Consider the following 5,408-nt stretch of genomic DNA (forward strand, 5'->3'; position numbering starts at 1 on the left):
TTTTTTTTTTTTTTTTTTTTTGGTTTTTCTCCGGTACCGGGAACCGAACTCACGACCTTGCGCTTGCCAGGCAGGCGCGTTTGCCGCCGAGCTAAATCCCCAGCCCCGACAAATAATTTTTTTAGAGGTGCAAACTATTTGTGCCTTTGCAGGATTTGAAAAAATCAGGGTTATTATTCTAAGTTCTAGTACAAGACCATTAAACTGTCTGAGGGGAAGAAGTGCATTTAAATGAACTCAATGCCAATCACAGAGAGATTCTCTTTTCCTTACTTCAGAATGCTGAAAACCAGGAGCAAATGTTCCCGTTTAGTGATCTCCGAAGGTGTAGGTGCAGTGGACATCCCCTCCTGTGTCCCAGAACTTTTGGGGTAAGTGAGATTTCTATGTTTCCCACCGATGCCCACTGATATCTAGGAAGCCGAGCTTTTGGAATTCCCAGTCTATGTCCTGCCCCACCTCTCACTTCAGTATAGATATTTCAGGGTAGAGTCTCTGTTTGTTTAGAAGCAATTAGGTAGAAAATCAAAGTGGATATAACCTGTGATGCCTAATGATCACAGAAACAATTAGAGTACATGGAAGGGCAGTGACTTCCTGTTCATCTGATTAGCCATACCTAATCTAAGAATAGATGATAAAAGGCCTTATTGCTTGGCACTAATATGCTTATTCATTTCTATATAATAAACTAAAATGTAAAAGTTTATATCTTTGTAAAGGTTTTATATGAAAATGATCATCCAGCTCTTTCATCATTTATTTCACTTTGAACTGAGTGGTAGCAGACAGAAAGTGGCTTCTATGATTTCTCGTAACTACAGTACCTTGTGGAGGGATGCTCCCTTCCTGAAGCCATTTTCAGGGCAAAACCACACATTCCTCCCCAGCACACCAGGAGACCAGCAGCGCAGCCCACACAGAGCTCTGAGCAGCCTGCAAACCGCACTCCAGGTGAGTAATCACCTGCTTTAACCACAGTCCGCATAACTAAGGGCGTGTCCTGTCTGATCCATCAGAATGCTCCTGTAACTCATAGCCACCCCACCTCTGTTAATGCAGACTTGCAGACTCCGGAGCAGAAGAGAGGCATCCTGTCGTGCAGCAGAGGTTGCTCGTGAAAAGCTGTAGTCCTTACTATGGCAGGGACACAAGTGGAAAGAAATGGAAGGTGACACTTTGAAGTCACAGGCCCAGTTGGCTCAATCGTGTTTTTGGTTAAAATACCAGTGAAATGAAGTTATCCCGGTGGCTTGGCACAAGAATGCTTTGTGCGACTTCTCTAGGAAGTACAAGTAGCCCAATTAAATAAATAACGATAGAAATGCAGCAGTGATTTGCTTTAGCCCTGTAATGAACTGATATGGTTGAAATCTAGAAAGACCCCGAAGTCTCCTGTGTATGGGAGGTGATTGGATCACGGGCGTTGCACTTAACCAATGGCTTCTCCACTGATAAATTCAGTGACTGAATGTGATTGGAGGGGGTCGGTGGGGCGTGGCCTGGAAGGGTGCATTCCCAGACTCCTCCCTTCTCTCTCTGCTTCCTGGCTTCCACCGGCTGAGGCGCTGTCCCCTCCACCAGGCTATTTCTGCCTTGAAGACAGTTGGCCATGGACTGAAACTGTGAACCGCAATTCACCTCTCCTCCTTTAAGTCATGGATTCTGGGCATTTTGTCCCAGTAAGGACACAGCAGTTAACAAACTAGCCTGGGTGTCAGCTGCTCCTTGCACACCTCGCTTTTGGGAAGTGTTTCTTTCTCTAGACAAAGCGCAAGAGTTTTCAGGTTTTAACACGCTCAATAGTTAACTCCCATTTCAACAACTAACAAACCCACTGCACGCCTGGGTTCTGGTCCAGCCAGCCCCTTGTGCCTGTGATGCACAAACAGCTCAGAAGTTCCATCCGGTCACACAGAGGAGAGGGAGGGGAAAGCCCTCTTGGCTGTCCGTCAGAAGAGACCTGAGAAGGTTGGGTGCAGGTGGTAAGGTCCATCCCCAGGAAATCTGCAGTGACAGAATGGTGACCCGAACACCTCTGCTTTCCTCAGCTCAATCACTAGCCGCTTGCAGTCATGCGAATGCGCAGGGGACTCCGCTGCGTCCTCGCAGCCCTAACCCTTCGACGTGCAGCAGCTCAGAGGAGCTCTCCTGGGCCCATCTCCACTCTCCAGCTGTCTCCATTTAGTAAACTTAAACCCTGTCTCAGTTTCTTATTCTGAAATTTTGCTTTGCTTAACACCACTTTATACCATAGTCTCAATAAAAGTTGCTAGAAAAAGAATTAGAGCTTGAATTATTTTCCCCATTGATGCTTCACTTTTTCCAACCCCTGTGTTCCCAACAAGTGTATCTGGGGGTTGGGGGCAGCCCCTTGTTTTCCTGACTTTGCTGCCCACGCCCCTTGCTTTTCTTTCCCAGCGGCTATGTCCTATGAAGTGTGTACTTGGCAAGGGTCTTGAATGTGAATGTTTATCTGGCATTGAATAAATGGATTTCTGTACTGCTGAATTGAAACACAATTTCATCCATGTTCCTTCATTTTTTCTTGTGCAAAATTGCAGTTTAATCTACCACCTGTTTCTTATGGACTCTTCTCCCCATGTCTACATACATTATTTTTGTATTTCAGTCTAGCTCGTGCAAATTTTTTTTCATAAAATGCTTACATAAAAACAATTGCTTTAATGGAGCTCCACCCCCCTGAGCAATATGCTTCATATTTTTCTCATGGATTGCCAGCTAAAAAAAAAAAACTATTTATGGTTCACAGATATTCTCCAATCTTTGCAAAATTCATGCAGATAATTGTCCCTTTCTCATGGAAGGTTAACAGTTCTGATACAAAACTGACCTAAAATGTGTCAGTGAGAAAACATGGCGAGAGGAAGTGAAGATTAACTTAGTTTCTAACGGTAAACATCGAGATGGAGGAAACCTGGAGATCAGTCCAGCGATGGGAGGGACCAGGCTGATCCCAGTGAATCACATTTCCCTGGAAATCAAGTGTGCTTTGGGAAAAAGAGAGAAGAAATCCCCTCCTACATCTCCAAGAGTCTTGGGGAAGGCAACAGACAAACACCAAACCGAAGTAAATTCTCCCAAAAGGCAAGACGGCCAACAGGTTTTGGGTTAAGTGTACAGAAAAAAATGAGCAGGGCCGTTACCCATGAGGATGCCACAGTAACTCACCTTGTATCAAAGTTTAGTCTCAGCCAAGGAAAGGAAATATCAACTATATCTTGCCAGTGTCAAAGACTAGAAACACCAGCCATCCAGCTATAATTCTGAACAGTTTTTGTTTTGTTATGTTTTGTTTTGCTTTGTTGCCATTGGGTGGTTAACTTGGTGACCAGGTCCTGGAGGCTGAACGGGTATCATGGGTAATGAGCTAGAACCAGGGATGGACAGCACTGTTGACCCCACACTTTCTGGTATCCATACGGGGCTGTGTGAGGGGCACAGCCTGGATCAGGACCACTTTGCATTCACTCTTCAGGCCACCGCCATGAGCTTTGAGGTGGATCCCCCTAGACACTGACACATTAGGCTTTGTTAAATTGTCCTCAAGCTCATGGCTCCAATTCTGTGAAAAGCAGAAGTCATAGAGTGAATTACAACCTGATGCAGAATTTTACATTTGCAAGTTTCTGCAGCTCCGCTTGATGTCATCATCGCTGCCGAACAGGATGGAGTTGGTGTAGGGGCCGCCGTCCTAGGGGAGGATGGTGGTGTAGGAAGTGAACTTGACTCACTTCCTCTTTGGGCCCGCAGAACTTATGGGTTCATTCTTCATCTCCTTCTCGTAGACATAGAAGATCTGAGCAGCTGGCTGTGGAAAGTCTTCTGGGAACCGCCTTTCAGCAGGAAGTTCCTCTCCTCGAACTGCAGCCCCCTGTCTATCATGGTCATGCACTCCTCAGAGGGCAGAGTCACGTCCACTGGGTTCTCCAAGAGTTCCACCTCGTTCCCCAGCCAGACCCAGTCGTGGGAGTGGGGGATGTTGCCTTGCTCACTCACCGCGAACCTTTTGTGTCTGTATTTCCAAGCAAACACCACACAGTTGATGAGGAAGACCAAGATGACCAGACAGAAGATGCAGATCAGGGCGTACATGCCATCTCCAGGTCTGTGAAGCCCCTGGAGGTCATTGCAAGGTCACTAGGGTTATCAGGTTTCAGGGACTTCCCTTGAGTGGGGAAGCTTGTGAAGGCATCATCACTACTTTTTTAAAGAGGCTACAAACCGAAGAGGCTACAAAAAACAGTAACAAACCAACAACAACATAGACATAAAGCAAAACAAAGCAAAAACAATAAAAATGATATAGAGTTTCAAAGCAAAATGATAGGAATTAACAGTGGTTGTTATATTACACGTTGTTATCTTCAACAAAGTTGCTCAGATTCCCTAGTGTAAGAACCTGAAAGAGTAAATAAACCCAAAATGTACAATAGATATTATGAAAGGGAAAGAAATTGCCCAAAGGAAAGAACAACTGAGATGAAGGAAAGGAGAAAAAGAAAGAAAGACTCAAGGGAAACTATATGTGTATATAAATGGATGGCTGATTAACTGTACTGCTGATGTTTAATGATTTATTGAAAGGAACAGTTAATGTTTAATTTTTCTGAGCAATTCTGCATGCTTATATCTGGTAATCTGAACAACTAATTTGAAGACCATAATATGCAATATGACAACCATTGGTGAATTCCTACCATCTTGTTTAGTGGAGCTCTGTATCATTTCTAATATTTTTCTTATTAGTTTTTGTTCTCTTTAATGGGCACCACCACTTTTGAGCATTTTCTCACCCTTTCCTCCCACGGGAGACTGCAGGGTTGTGCTTTTGTTGGTCCTTTTCTCCTGCCCGGAGGATGTGCAGGGTTGGAACCATTCCTGCACGGCCCCCTCCTGGTTTCCTTCCCGCTCGATGGAATTGCTGAGCTGGTCTTTGTATTCCTAGTTTATGCTCTCAATATCATTGCTGCCTCCTTGGTGTCCAACAGTACTCGGTTCAAACTTGACCTTGACATTTCTTTTACCCATGTGAGAATACTCTTCCTCTTGGTCTTCTGACAAAGCTCAATGATCATCATTTCCAACTTAATCAGGGGCCCCTGTCCTTCCTCTTCTGCAGCCGCCACTGGCCACTGGGATTGGAGGTTTGGCTGGACGGACACCACCATCTCATCCAATGATGATATGGTTATGGAAAAATCCTTGGGGTCATAAATGTCTGAAAGGGGCATTGAGTTGAACAAAACTCAAAGAGAAACAAAACTAAACCAATTATTGTGATAAATACTTGAACTTGCAAAATTTTATTCACAATGTTAATTGCACAAAATGCATTATGTGGGCAGAATTAGAAAAAAATCAGAACTCTGTAACCTTCCACAGTT

The 5,408-nt window shown here is 44.5% G+C and overlaps 1 pseudogene; it reads right to left on the minus strand.

Annotated features, from left to right (window-relative positions):
* Positions 1–3,634: 3,634 nt before the first annotated feature.
* LOC106146497 lies at positions 3,635–5,255 on the minus strand (annotated as a pseudogene).
* Between the last annotated feature and the right edge of the window lie 153 nt (positions 5,256–5,408).

This window comes from Chinchilla lanigera, unplaced genomic scaffold (assembly GCF_000276665.1).
Source record: "Chinchilla lanigera isolate Chin_1 unplaced genomic scaffold, ChiLan1.0 scaffold00081, whole genome shotgun sequence".
NCBI lineage: Eukaryota > Metazoa > Chordata > Mammalia > Rodentia > Chinchillidae > Chinchilla > Chinchilla lanigera.